Here is a 15891-nt window from a genome sequence, read left to right on the forward strand (position 1 = left end):
TCTAGAGGTAGGTCAACTTGATTAATAGAATCTCCACCGCATCGTATTTTTCACCAACCGAGTTTAATGTTTCAAGTGACATCAATTGTTGTTGATTCTGACTCATGAAATTGAGTTGACTTGAATGAGAAACACTTGGTTGAGACATCTTTTTTATGACATTGATGTTGATTTCATCTTGATTCATGTTTTTCAACATGGTAATTCTCTTATCACAAGCTTCGATCTTAGCATTCACTTCAGTAATGAACTTCCACAGTTGCTCATTTTCCATATTACTCAAACTTGGATCCCAAGTTGGATACATGACATCTCTTTCTTGTTTGTGCAATTTGGAAATCTCAACTTCAATCATGTTCTTTCGGTTGTCGAAAAAATCTTCAATATGAAAGGTCTTGGGAGGTTTCTCAATCCTTTGACACTTGTAATTTTGTATGATAGATTGTATATTTTTGGAATCTTGAGGCCAAATATCTGGTTTAACTTTATCACTTTCACATTTACAGATATTGATAAACAATTGATAAACTTGAATAGAAAAATATAATAAGTTGAGTAAGCGATTCATATGATATACTTACATGTTCTAAAATTGACAAAAATTGACAAAAAATTTCAATCTATGTTGTTTGAAAAAAAAATAATAGTCTTAACTCTTCGATCTCCAAACACTCAGAATTCAAGAAAATTGTACATATTATATAACAATCTTTCTTTATATTTTAGTAAAAAAAATAATATTATGATTTTTTTTTTTTCAAAATCTTGAATACTAATGTGCGTATCAATTAAAGATAATATAGCATTAGATTTCTAATATATTTATCTTTCAAAGTCTAAGTGTATATATTTTACTAAATCAATCTCCTAAATATCCGGTCAAAATAAACAGCGAAATAATAATTTACGTAATGATCTGGTTCGAGTTTAAGCAGAATAAGCGATACATATGTACCGTTTGAAAAACCAGCAAATCTGGGGTATCAATTGTCCGCGGATGATGTGAACAACCAAACAATTCAAGGCAACGAACCACTTACAACAAATACACCCGCTACAATGGAAAGAAGAGTCTTTTGGGTGGGCGAATCAAGCAAAAACAGCAAGCGGGAAGAACGCAAGAATTTAAGGTCAGTCCTATCCCAAATTAGTAATTCTGTTTCTGATATGGGAATAAATAACTGTAATCGTCTGTTCTGGTTAAAACATGGAAGTCTAGAAACGATTAGAGTATGGGAATTGGGTAAACAGTTAGGGGCAATATGCGGGGTAGAGAGTAATGTGATGGTAAGCCTAGAAGAATTAGAAAAAAGGGATAGGTTTCTGAAAATCCAAAGGGAAGCGGGGGAGAATATGAGTTACCAATGAGAATTCTTACATTAAATGTGAGAGGGTTTGGGAATCCAGTAAAGTGGAGGTATATTAAGGAATTGATCAGAAAGGAAGATGTTAGAATGTTGTGTTTGCAAGAAGTAAGAATGACAAATTTTAGTTTAAATAATTGCTGTCAGTTATGGGGAGATAATGACATTGATTATTGTTATAGTGAACCAACTAATGGGTCAGGGGGTATTCTCACTATTTGGCATAAAAAGTTTTTCCAGTGTTGTAGTTACTTCATAAATAGATGGTTTATTGTGTTCTCGGGGCTTTTTAAGGAGAAAAATATTCCTATTATCATTGTAAATGTGTATTCTTCTTGTAATTTGCACGTGAAAAGGCAAATGTGGGCTGACTTATTAGAGATAAGGCAAAGGGAACCCTGTAAATCTTGGTGCATTTTGGGGGATTTCAACTCCATAAGACATGAAAGGGAACGTAGGGGGATAAATAGTTCCAATGGTAACAAGAGAGAATTGCAAGGTTTTAATAATTTCATAGATAACATGGAACTGGTGGATATACCCTGTATTGGTAGAAAATATACTTGGTACAGACCTAATGGTAAAGCAAAAAGCAGGCTTGATAGATTCTTAATTACTTTTGAATGGTTACAACATTGGCCAGGATGCAAGCAATATGTTATAGATAGCCAAATATCTGATCATTGTGCATTACTGCTAAAATCAAGAGTGGTTGATTGGGGCCCAAAACCCTTTAGGTTTCTTGACATATGGCAAGAAAACAAGGAGTTTGAACATTTCATTAAAAGCAAGTGGGAAAGTTACTTGGTTCAGGGCAACGAAATTTTAGTGTTAAAGGAGAAATTGAAGATGTTGAAAAGTGACCTGAAAGGATGGAATAAAGAGGTCTTTGGTCATAATGATAAGATTAAACTTGACATTTTGAGGAATATAAGAGAGTTGGATATGAGAGATGATGTAGATGGATTGGATGAAATTAAAATCAGGGAAAGAAGAGAACTTTTGAGTCAGTTACAGGAAATAAATGAGAGAAATGAATCTTTACTACAACAAAAGTCAAGAACACTATGGATTAAACAGGGGGATTCGAACTCAAAATTCTTTCATGCTTCTATCAAATGGAGGAGAATGAAAAATGAGATAAAAGGAGCACATTGTAATCTCTCTGGTAACTGGGTGGAAGAACCAATTAAGGTAAAGGAGATGGTTAAAGAGTTTTACAAAAACAAGATGTCAGCCATCGAAGATATTGGGGTTAGGCTGGATAATGTGGAATTCATGAAGATATCTGAATCTGATAATAGACTATTGACTGATCCGTTTGATGAAAAAGAAATAAAGGATGCCATTTGGAATTGTGATGGTCATAAAAGTCCTGGTCCTGATGGAGTAACTTTCAGTTTCATTAAAAACAACTGGAGTGTTTTAGAAAAGGACGTGTTGGGAGCTGTTAAATTCTTTCACAGAGAGGGAAAGATTCCGGAGGGATGTAATGCTTCATTCTTAACGTTGATTCCAAAGTCTGAGAATCCTCAATCCCTTGAAGAGTATAGACCTATATCACTCGTCGGTTGCTTTTACAAGATTCTAACAAAAGTGCTCTCGAACAGGATTAAAAAAGTAATTGAAAAAGTGATAGATGGATCACAATCAGCGTTTTTGTCCGATAGAGGATTGTTAGATAGTGTCCTTGTTGTGAATGAGGTAGTCGACGATTTGAAAAGAAGGAAGAAAAGGGGGATGATTGTGAAACTTGATTTTGAGAAGGCATACGATTCGGTGAGTTGGGAGTTCTTATTTTACATGTTGGGAAGACTAGGGTTTTGTGGAAAATGGGTCCAATGGATTAGAGCATGCCTTGAATCAGCTACTGTCTCGGTTTTGGTAAATGGTAGCCCGACAAAAGAATTCAAACCAACTAGAGGCCTTAGACAGGGGGATCCGATGGCACCATTTTTGTTTTTGATTGTCGCACAAGGTTTATCTGGGCTAGTAAAACAAGCGACAAGAAAAAAATTGTTAACTGGCATCAAAATAGGGGATAAAAAGGTGGAGGTGGATCTACTCCAATTTGCTGACGATACCCTTTTTTTGTGCGAACCAAATGTGCAGAACATTAGATGCATCAAGGCTATTTTAAGATGTTTTGAATTGAGTTCGGGTCTTAGAGTAAACTTCTTTAAGAGCAAGATAGGTGCAATTGGAGTAGATAGATACGAGGTTAAAATGTATTCAGAAATACTTCATTGTAGCCTAATGGACATCCCCTTCACTTATCTAGGCTTAACTATAGGTGGTAACCCATCTAGGTGTTCTTTTTGGGAGCCTGTGGTAGCGAAGATAAGGAAGAAATTTTTGGTATGGAAGGGGAGGAACTTGTCTTTTGCGGGAAGAGTGTGCCTTATAAAATCTGTTATCAACGCTATACCACTTTTTTACCTATCTTTTTTTAAAGCACCAATCGGAGTGTGCAAGGAGATTACAAAACTACAGAGAAAGTTCCTGTGGGGTTGGGGAACGGAAGGGAGGAAAATTGCTTGGACTAGCTGGGATAATATTTGTAAAGCGAAAGAGGAGGGAGGTCTAGGTATTAGGCGTATAGAGTTATTTAATAAGGCACTTTTGGCAAAATGGCTATGGAGACTGGGTACCACAGAATATGGACTTTGGAAGGAGGTTCTTGAATCTAAGTATGGTTCGAGTTGGTTATCAAACTCTTATGTACCGAAAAGAAATAGATCTACATCTAGATGGTGGTTAGATTTATTCAAAGTTAGCATTTCAGACCACGGGGACAATTGGTTCAATCAGAATATGGTTTGGAAAGTAGGATCAGGGGGGAAGGTCAAATTCTGGGAAGATGAATGGATAGCCAATGGACAACTGAAAACAAGATATGAAAGAATATATAACAACTCTGAGCTTAAAGACAAACCCATTGATTGTTTCGTGAGGAGGAACGCAGATGGGTGGGAATGGAAATTCAGATGGAGAAGAGAGTGGTTTGAATGGGAAAAAACTATGGTAGAGGATTTTATGTCTATATTGTCACATGTGTCATTACAATCTGATATAGAAGATTCAAGATTATGGAATGATCCTCCATCATATACTTTTTCGGTAAAATCTGCATATAATAAGTTGGGTAACTATGGGTCTGGGGGGGTATCAGTGTTTGGTTATCTTTGGAACTTAAAGGTCATGCCCTCAGCCATGTTCTATGTGTGGAGGGCTTTCTCGAATAGGTTAGCAACAAAACAGAATTTGCTCAAAAGAGGAGTGTCTTTAGGAGATTCTTTATGCGTTTTATGTGGAAGGGAAGAGGAGACAATTGCACACACCCTCCTTACATGTAGGGAATCATGTAAAGTATGGAACATGTGTTCCACCTGGATGGGAATTTGTTCTGTGTATCACAATGAACTCATTAATCATTTTGAACAATTCTCTTGTAGGTGCTTTAACAAGGAAGGCAATAGGTTATGGAAAAGCCTTTGGGTTTCAATAGTATGGTGTATATGGAAGCATAGAAACAGAGTTATATTTAACCAAGCAAAGATAGACGCCGAGGAGATTTTTACTATGGCACAAGTACAATCATGGGTATGGTTGAAACATAAAGAAAAGAGAGTTTTGTTCTCTTTTTCGGATTGGATACTTTCACCTGTAACCTGTATTAACATGGTAACTAGTTAAGAGAATAAAAGGGTTTGTTTAATTTTCATAACTTGCTGCATATATATTGAAGGTAACAATACAAGTTGAAAGTAATTTTTGTATTAGTAGGTGGATGTTGTAATAAATATTGTATATTTCTCTTTAGGTCAAGGTTATGGGTTTTTATGTTCTTCTTGGTTCAGTTTGAGAGGTGGGGAAGGTTGTTTTGTTTTTTAATGGTGCAGGTACAACCGACGGGGAGCAGCCTTTTAATCCTTTAAAGAGAGAATAAAATAGAAAAGATCATGGAAGGTAGAGGGAAGAGTAAGTGGAGGGCCGAAGATGTTATCTTTTAAGGTTTTTAGGTACAAAATCTACGCAACAAAGGATGGGCAGCTGAATTAACAGAGGTGCTGGTGCTATGGGACTGCAACTAGGTGGAACTTTGTGTACCTCAAATTGCTGTATTCAAACCAAAATCAATTCCCGTTGCTGAAATTTTGAAGAGTGGATGTCCCATTAGCAATTTTAAGATTGACGTGCTGGTGCTGTTACAAAACAATAGGTAAGGTTGGGGGATTGTTGGTCTTTTGGCTGGGATGTATTGTGTTTTTTGTCACCATTTAGTTTGATGGCACCATCTTGTTTCTTTGCTGGTTATTCTGTTGGGTTTTCTCTTGGTGTGATGTAGTTTTTTGGGCACTTTGCTGAAAGTGTGCTTTTGTTATTAGTAGTTTTAGGACAGGTTTTTACATTCCTTTTGCAGGTGTGAGCCTTGTATGAGCTCTAATTTCTTGTACACGGGTTGGGACACCCCTAAAGTGTCCCTCTTTTAATTTCATTAATTCTTTGCCGAAAAAAAAAAATAAAATTTGCGTAATGTCCATATTCACATTAAATTTAAATATTAATTGCAATATTTGAATTTAAACTTTTTTTTCTTCTAGTCTTTATTAGAGTCGTTTATACATAATTCTTTATATTACACGAGGTTAATTAAATATATAATATCATGGATATAATTTTTTATATATAAAATAATAGATATTAACGTATATATTATACACATATATGCATTACTTTACATATATAATATAATTATATAATATTTTGAAATTTTCTTTTTAAGTTTTATGTAATTCTGATTCAATAGTTCTTAAAGAAAATTCAAGAATAGTATGTTATGAAATTGATTGGTTCTTTTTTGCATGAATTAGATATGTTATGAAATTTCTTTTCATTAGTTTACTCTTATTTTTATTGTTGTGTTTGAATTGCGATGACTTTGTCAGAGGGTCTGAAAGACTTTACGATGTAGTTTTGAACCTTGTATTGTTAATATTTGTATGTTAATTACAAAATTACATCATTTGATGTTAACACAAGATAACATGTAGACAACTAAGCAAGATGACATACAAACACTATTAGAAAATCATTAAATAGAAATAAATTTTAGAGACAAAAAATAATTAGTTGTTATATTGACTAAATTATATACTAATTTAGAGACTACAAAAATGAGTATCTAAACTAGTTTATATATAATAGTTTCTGAATTGATATTTAATTAGCTATAAAGGGTTTAGCTACTAATTATTTAGATTCTAAAGTTAGTAGCTAAAACATTGGAAACTAATTATATATCAATTTAGAAACTATTTATCATTAATATAAACTAATTTAGATATCAATAATGTCTTTAATTTTTAAAATAATACTAAATGACATAATTAGTAATCAAAGCTAGCAACTTCATGGACCACTTTTCATTTATTGCATATGAAAATACACTAAAAAAAATTAAATTACAATTAATTTTAAAAACGAAAATAATTAGTTCTTATTGGAATAAATTAGAGATATTTTAGAGAGTAAATTTTTTTATTGATATCTAAAATAATTTATATTATTAATAAAACTTTATAAAGTAATTTTTAAATTGGTATCTAACCATTAAATATCAAGGTTTTAGTTTCTAATATTTTAGATTTTAAATTAGTAGTTGAAATCAATTGAAACCAATCTAAAATATTAGTAGTTAAAACCTTAATAGCTAATTTAGATACTAATTTAGAAATAATTTTATAAATTTTTACTAATAATATAAATTATTTTAGATATAAATATTTTTTTAATATCTAAAATATTATCTAATTTAATAATATAGTGACTAATTATTTTTTTCTCTAATTTTGATTGCTATTTAATAAATTTCTTGTAGTGATATTACACTTCCTTTATATTTACAATTAAGGAGTTTAACTTTTATTCATAATATTTACAATAATATCATCTAAAGGGTATCACCATTTTTATTATAAATATGCATTTGAAAATCATGTTTTTCAACAACATGGATTCTACAAAGAAGTCTAGTGTGGCACTACTTGCATTTTCACTGGCTTTCTTCTTCATTGTTTCAGGTTAGAAACCATGTTTTATTTTCAACTAATAACTTGTTTTTGGTCATTGGTTTTTATTTTTATTCAAACTTTATACTATTCCAATTGAAAGAAAATGATTCGAATAAATCATTTTGTATTTGAAATTTATTCAATTTGAAGTTTCACTACCTTAATTCATTAGAAATAGTTACATTGGATTAGAAATAGTTACATTGGACATCCGTCACTAATAAAAACAACAATGAAGTTTAAGAAAAACTAATAATTTTTTAAAAACTAACCATCATTTTACTTTCAGAATGATTTATTCCCATAATAATCATACTACAACTATCTAGATGTTCTAAAATTTTGTCCAAAAACGAAAACTAATTTCGTTATGATATATAGACGAAAAATATATTTAACCTCTAATTTTAATATGAACCAAGTTAACTATTTTTCAAAAACTTATTTTATATATATTAATTAAATTTTAATTTGTGTATGCAGATATGTGTATGAAATGTGAAGCAAGGGGACCCATTGTGCATATTCACTGTGTTAGGAACGAAGACTGTGCACATCGTCCTTGTGCAAGTTGTGGTTGCAAATGTATCAAAACTTATTGTGAATGTCAAAAACCTAATTTTTCTGAGACTATTTATACTCATGCACCCACAAATTGAGTGATAACAATGAACAATTGTAATATCTTCTTAATTGTGTTTGCAAATAAAACTCCATATTTTGATTTTGCCTACTAAATGTTTTGTAAAATTTATACTTTAAGCACTTTCCTTAATTTTATTTATTACCCAACAAAATTTTGATAAAAGGTAATGCTCAATCCTAAAATCTAAAATCTCAATTCTCTAAATTTTAATCTAAATTCAAAGAGTTGTATACAATATCTGATGTTATAATTTTAATAAAAAAAATAAGTTTATAATTAAATGATGTGAAAAATTATTAAAATAATAGTACTGAGTAGATGTAAAAAAAAATTAATTATGAATATATGATGATATGAATAAGAAAATATAATTAAGTTGATTGATTTTTTAGCTTTCAAAAGTGATGAAACTGAACCTTAAAATGGGAAAAGCTTATCAAAAAGTGGTGGAAGGTGACAAAGGAAAAAAAAAGAAAGTAATTGACATGCACACTTGCTAAGAAGGAAGGTGTGCATGGATTTTTCAACTAGTTTTAAGAGAATTACTTTTTCTCTTAATTATTCATTTATTTTGAATATAATAATTCTAATAAATAAGTAATTACAATTTTTTTTAAAAATGATAAAAATAGAGAGTAATTAGATATAATTTGATCCTGCTTTTTATTTATTTGCATATATATATATATATATGTGAGAGAGAGAGAGAGTTAGTGTTTTTTATGATAATTTTTTTTATTGGTATCTCTAACTAACCTAAAAGTAAGAAAAACAAAATACATCTTAATTATTACAATTCCTTCAATAAATAAGAGGAGTACGGGAGAAGAAAGAAAACATAGATAATTTAGAGAAAGAGAAAATTTTATTATTCTAATAATTTTTCTTTTTTATTAGCATTTCAAATATTAAGGTAAGAGAACAACACATTTGTCATATTATTTACTCATTTTATAACTATTTTTTGTTGAGTGATGTGTCTCCAATTTTATTATATTTATTTTTATTGATTGTATAATTATCTTTGTTTAGGTATATTTATTTATTTATTTTATAATTATCTTTCTTTAATGTCTCTAATCTCAGCTTATTTATTTATTTATTAATTTTATAATTATATTTGGTTATTTTATTTATTTGATTACTTTATAATCATATTTATTTAGTAGGGTGTTCCTAATTTCATTAAATTTTATTTAATAATTATCATTAATTGACTGAGCAATTAAATTTTATTTAATAATTATCATTAATTGACTGAGAAATTAAATTTTATTTAATAATTATCATTAATTGATTGAGTGTTTCTAAATATTTAATCTTTTATGTTTATTTAATATATATATTAATGTTAATATTTATTATTTTTCTTTGGATGTAAATAAATATATATTTTTCTCATAGTTTTTCTTAATTTTATATTTTCATATACAAAATAATAATAATAATATCATTATTATTAAGGGTAAATATTAAGTACAAATAAGTATTGATATATTTTATTTTTAGAACAATAAAAAAAACTTACCGTCTAAATATAAAAGCTTTACTTTTGTGAATTTTTTTAATACCGTTATTGATTATGATAATTGACCATATGTTTTTCTCTTTAGTAATGATTACGTATATTTACTAAAGGGGGAAATCAATATGCAATTAACATTAAATGAATAATCAAGGATTTTAAGTTTTAAAAAAATTATCCATAATAAGTAAGTCTTACCAAAGATTAATACTTCATCTAATGTTAAAAAACTTAGATTATCAATGAATTTAAGATAAAGGATCATGGTAAATTTAATATAATCCAAGTCGTGCATCTCATATGTCACGGTGTGTATGAATTTCTCTATTAATTTCTCACCATCCGATATCTTAGTACATATGACTTAGATTGGGATAAAAGCTAGATGATCTCGGTTAAACATATTTTCTTCATACTCAATGTATCATCAAACAATAACTCATACATTATCTCAAATGTATGTCATCAATTTCATACCATACAAGTTATCCAAACAGAACATAAATTCAGTCAGTATCTAGTAGAATAACTTGAGATGACTACTTTTCTCAATTGACCTCATTAAGATTGACGATTAAATACTAATAAAGAGAATAAATTATTTTTATAGCAAATCATGGTGGAATCAGATTTAATACTAACTTGAACTTTGTTTGATAATCTGTTCGGATAAGAATGTTCCTTAACTTCTCAGCTAAATCATGGTGCAATCAGATTTAAAATAGATGAAAATTGAAAGAGGAAATTAGGAGAGAAAGGAGAGAAGAGAAGTTGGGAGAGAGACTAAATTAAGTGTGTAAATTTTGATAGTTAAAACCTTGATAGCTAATTACATAACAATTTAAAAAAATATTTATCAATAATATAAACTAATTTAGAAATCAATAATTTTTTTAGTCTTTAAAATAGTCTCTAATTTAATTACTGTAGCAACTAATTATTATTTTTTCTCTAAAACTGAATTTTATTTAATGATTCTTTTTGTAATGGATCATATTTTTTTTATCATATTGTCAAATTAAACTATTCATTTTAATTTTTACGTTTTATTTAAATTAAAATTAAAAGACCTAATTTGATAGTCAACTCTATATAAGAAAGTTGGTAAAGGAAACTGACATTTGTCCAAGACAAAAAGATTAATGTTTTTATTTATAATTAATAAATTAATTAATGCAATTTGACTTTTAGAACAAAATGCTTAAGATAGTGTCACCCTTTTCTTATATAAGTGTTCATTTGAATATCATCTTTTGCAACAAAATGGATACAAGAAAACCTACTGTTACTTTATTGACATTTTTATTGGCTTTCTTCATCATTGCATCAGGTTAGAAACCATGTCTCATTTTTCAGCAATAATTTCTTGATACAATCTTAAAGCACCAAAATATAACATTTACCATTTTCTCTTACCCTTACATAATATAGTTTCTATATATATTTTTCTTCATCCCTCTCATTACATATAAGGGTTAATCACTTGAGTGTGTTAGATGTAACAAGGGCAAGGTAAGTTTTAGTTAGTTTGGGAGGCTTTAGACAGAAATCGGTAGTTGGATACTGTGTATGAGGGTTGAACTATCCCTGAAGTGGTTCTTATTTATTTATTTTTATTATTAATAAAAAAAATAAAAAATAAAAATATGTGGTGATTTTTGTATAGAAATGTTATTTTGAAAAAAGTGCTAATTAGTTATTACTTTTTGATGCAGATATGTGTATGAAATCCGAAGCAAGGGGACCTATTGTGCATTTGCACTGTAGTAGTGATGCAGATTGTCAATATCGTCCTTGTGCTGATAAATGTGGTTGCATATGTATTGATTCATTATGTCAATGTTCAAAACCTTCTTTTTTGGATAATGTTCACACCCATCCACCCACAAATTGAGTAATAGGTCTTCTTCACATCCAATCACCAAGACTCAGAATGAGGACAATGAAGTTTTGCAATTTTATAGTATTTAAAGGAAAAGTTGTACTTGTATCTTATAAATGAAATAAATGTTATGTTTAGTATTTCTTTATGGTAAAGAATGAATTAAATAAAATAAAGCATTTGATATATGTTATGTTTGAATCTATACAATAAGTTTGAGGTTATCTATCTGTCATATATAGTCTCCAATACCAAATCCAGTCATCAGACCTTCCTCTCATGTATCAATATTAGTTTTTGGAGTTTACAACATACACCTATTGAATGACCAGTTCAACAGTTATATATAATGAGATAATATAATGATTGAGACATGTGAATATTGACTACATGAACTTATTAAGGAAAAATATTCCCTAACTTCACTAATAATTCAAATAATGTATATTAAAATATCAGGTGTGACAAATTGAGAAAAATTCTTATACTATTATTGCGTATATGATAATTATTTTAAGATAAATGTATTGAGTTAGAAGTAATAATAATAATTTATTTATAAGGATGATTGAATCTATAAGGGATAGTTTTAAAATTTCAAGTATAATCTTTATTAAATATAAGACAATATGTTAAAGTTTGTTGAAAGGTTGTTTGTATCGTGAATTTGGAAGAAATTAAATAAAGTAAATTAAATTATTTGTATGAGTCAATTAGAAAAATTGGGATTAGGGTTCATCCGTCTCACTCATTTGTGTTTTTCAAATATAAAAATCATTCATATCGATTCTTCGCATACAAAATTATTAAGAAAGTTTCCAAAATATCGATTCCTCGCATATTTATAAAAGATATTTATCATTACGAACAAATGTTATAAAACAATTAACATTTCAAATATATTCCTAACATTCAAATATGTTAAGCATTACCATTTAGGGTTTAGGGTTTCAAATATATTCCTAACATTCAAATATGTTAAGCATTACCATTTAGGTTAGATGCTTAAAAGTACTTTCTAGTCAATTTAAGGATCAAAATCATGAATAATTCAAGCTTTGAGAATAAAATGATAATATCAATCATCGATAAAGAATTGAATATTATAGATAAATATCACCTCAATACATAAGAGTTTGAACAAATTACTCCCAATCAAAAGGGAAGAATTAACCATTCATGTTGGTCATTACAAGCATGGAAAACAAGAAAAGAAGACATAGATAGTACCTATGACTGGGAGTACAATTATTGACGTGTAGGTGTCGATAATTCTCTAGTTGCTTCCTTTAAGCCTCCATCCTCAAATGCTGACACTTGGTTGGGGGTGACCTGCAAAAGGTACTTCAACGCTCAAGTAAATATTGTGTATTCTGGTATATGGTAAAAACGTACATTATCCTTTGGAGAGGGTTTTATTTTTAGCATTGGTTATGGGCCTTTTCCATGATGGGTCAGATATCAGTTATTAACTGACATGCGTCGTGGTCCCTAATTAATATGGATGTGCATCTTTCAGTTAATCATTTTATGATTGATTCGTCGGATATATTTCCCGCTTATTTCCGAATACTAATTATGACTCATTAAGTATCGTTGTAACTTTCGTGGCGTGTCTTTATATGTTATTTGACTCGGTCAGTTGGTCACCGAGGCCGAGACTGGCTCATTCGATACCGGTACAGTTTTCTATCTCTCTCTATTCTCCCAATGGTATCTAGGGTTATACTTCACGCTTTTTAATTAACCTAGTTGAGTTTGGACTAAGTGACATCTCGCTTAAGCGAGTTTGACGAGAAAACCTAACTTCACTGGAATGAACTTGTTTGGGCGAGTTCCTATGGAGTGATCTTGCTTAGGTAAGTTTGAGTGAGTTTCCAATATTTCAACTTTGTCTTTTTATCTTGTGTATTCTTCTTTAACCCTTTTATCTCCATCTTCCTCTAAAAACTTGAAATTAATATAAATTTGAGAATAAATTATTCACATTCCTCTTATAATAAAAAAATATAAATTCCAAAATTAAAAATTAAATTATAACTATTTTATTAATTAAAATTCATAACTATCTATTTTTTTATAAATATTATTAAATTACTACACTTATTAATATATATTTTGTACCAGGATTTACTTAACAAAAATTGGTATACTCATTAAATGGATATGACATTAGTCTCTAATATAATTTACTAAATGTGAATGTTATAAAAAAATATTATATTGAATTACTTTGAGGGTGTATGTGTGTGGATGGTGGGTGGGATGTAGATGTGCATGTGTAAGTAGATGTATATCATATGTAAGTGTAGGAAAGTAGAGTAAGTGGGGGTGTAACAAATAAATATATATATATATATATATATATATATATATATATATATTGGGAGGTTACAGGTTAAAAAAAACTAGTATTTGGAGTTAACACAGAATAAAAAGTTAATTAATATTAATTTATATTAAATGTATAAATTAATGATAAAACAGATAAAATGAGATGCTTACGAATATTTAATGTAATATTATATACATTGCCACTTCAATTTTTTAATCAATAGTTACATTTTCTTTAATACTTTCTCTATATCTTTTTAATTGTTAGACTTTTGAAAAAAGATTCGTGTAACTTTTTTTTTCAAAATTCAAAATAACAATAATTTCTTTTTACGTAACCTTTTTCACTAATCTTCCCTATTCTCTTCCTAAATAATAGTCTTTTCAAAGTTATTTTTTACTAAAATAATCATTTAATTATTTTATTTTCAATAAAATATTAAATAAATTATTTATTATATCTCTTTCAGACTTCTTCAAAATAATAAAAATAAAAATAAGGGTATAATTGGAAAAATATATATTATCTTAATATTTTAAAAAATGTAAATGAAAAATAATAATTTTAATTTCAAACACTAAAAAAAATCATTTGATAGCAACTAATTTAGAGAAAAATAATGATTAGATAGTATAGTGACTAAGTTATATACTATTTGACAAACTAAAAAATTATTGATATCTAATATAATTTCTATTACTAATAAATTTGTAAAATAGTTTCTAAATTAGTATCAATCATTAGCTACTAATTACTTTATATTTTAAATTAATTTTAAATTTTAAATTAAAGATTAGTTTAAAATATAAATATTTAGTAGCTAAGATCTTAGTAGTTAATGTTAAATATTAATTTAGAAACTATTTTATAAAATTTTATTAAAATAAAAACTATTTTAAATATCAATAATTTTTTAATTTACAAAATAGTATCTAATTTTGTCTTTCTTTTTCTATAAGATTAGTTACTATTAAATAATTTTCTTACGGTGAAAACATATTTATTATATAAGAAATAAAAAATATTAGTTACATATATGTATTTATTGTAATTTAAAAAAAAAGTAAAAGAAAAGGTCTTATAAATATTTTATTAAAATCAAGAAGATGTATTGTTAATAAAACATTAAACAACTCTTAAAAAAACAAAAGGAAGTAATAGTTATTTAATAAAACTGTCTGAAAATTCATATATATTTAATAACTTTTAAACTAAACTACATTTGATCAATACATTTAATTATTAATTTTATCATTGATTTATATTTATAATTAATTAATGATTTTAAAAGTCAAAGTGTTCAACATTCTATAAGCTTTCATTTTCTATATAAACATAGGTTAAAGATGAAGTTCTATACCAAGATGGAGACTTCAAGGAAATCTTCTCTCACTTTGGCATTCTTATTGGCTTTTTTCATCATTTCTTCAGGTTACAAAATCATACTCTATTTCCATTTTATGTTTCACCACTCAATCCCATTATCCAATTTTTTATAATTATTTTAATTTTTCCCTCAAATTAAATTGTTTTAGCTTACTTCGTATTTGTTACTTATAGCATTGTTCTTACATATTTGCTTGCAGATATGATCATGAATTCTGAAGCAGCAGAAAATCCACTTGGGCTTGGGCGTTGTAACAAAGATCCAGATTGTAAACAATATTGTCCAAAATGTGTTTCATGCAATTGTGTGCGTCACACTTGTCTTTGTGAAAAACCACCTTTAGCAGATAATACTCCATCATTTTGAGTATGGTGAGATTGTGATGTAATCATTATTAATTAGAATAATGAAGGATTATCAATGATATAAATCCAATTTTCATTTATCTTTCTTCAGTTATACTTATTGTTATTACAATCTGAGATAAAATGTTTTCTATCAATCTTTTTCTGTTATGTGTCTCTCTGTTATCTGTCCGATGTGGATGTGTCTGAGAGGTGGGTACCTACAAAGACACTCCAACGCTCTCAAGTCAGTTGGGGTGTTGAGATACTTGTAAGTTTAGAATTAGAAGAATCATTAGCTTCTTCCATGAGAATCTTGTCTTGTTTATAGTTT

At 28.4% G+C, this 15891-nt stretch overlaps 2 long non-coding RNA genes across 2 annotated transcripts; both read left to right on the plus strand.

Annotated features, from left to right (window-relative positions):
- Positions 1-10864: 10864 nt before the first annotated feature.
- LOC137836196 (uncharacterized) lies at positions 10865-11677 on the plus strand. Its single transcript, XR_011085203.1, has 2 exons — positions 10865-10939; positions 11325-11677. It is a non-coding gene; the product is annotated as an uncharacterized lncRNA (long non-coding RNA).
- A 3508-nt stretch (positions 11678-15185) lies between these two features.
- Positions 15186-15658, plus strand: LOC137836197 (uncharacterized). Its single transcript, XR_011085204.1, has 2 exons — positions 15186-15257; positions 15413-15658. It is a non-coding gene; the product is annotated as an uncharacterized lncRNA (long non-coding RNA).
- Positions 15659-15891: the final 233 nt, after the last annotated feature.

Source organism: Phaseolus vulgaris, chromosome 5 (assembly GCF_000499845.2).
Source record: "Phaseolus vulgaris cultivar G19833 chromosome 5, P. vulgaris v2.0, whole genome shotgun sequence".
In the NCBI taxonomy this organism is placed as follows: domain Eukaryota; kingdom Viridiplantae; phylum Streptophyta; class Magnoliopsida; order Fabales; family Fabaceae; genus Phaseolus; species Phaseolus vulgaris.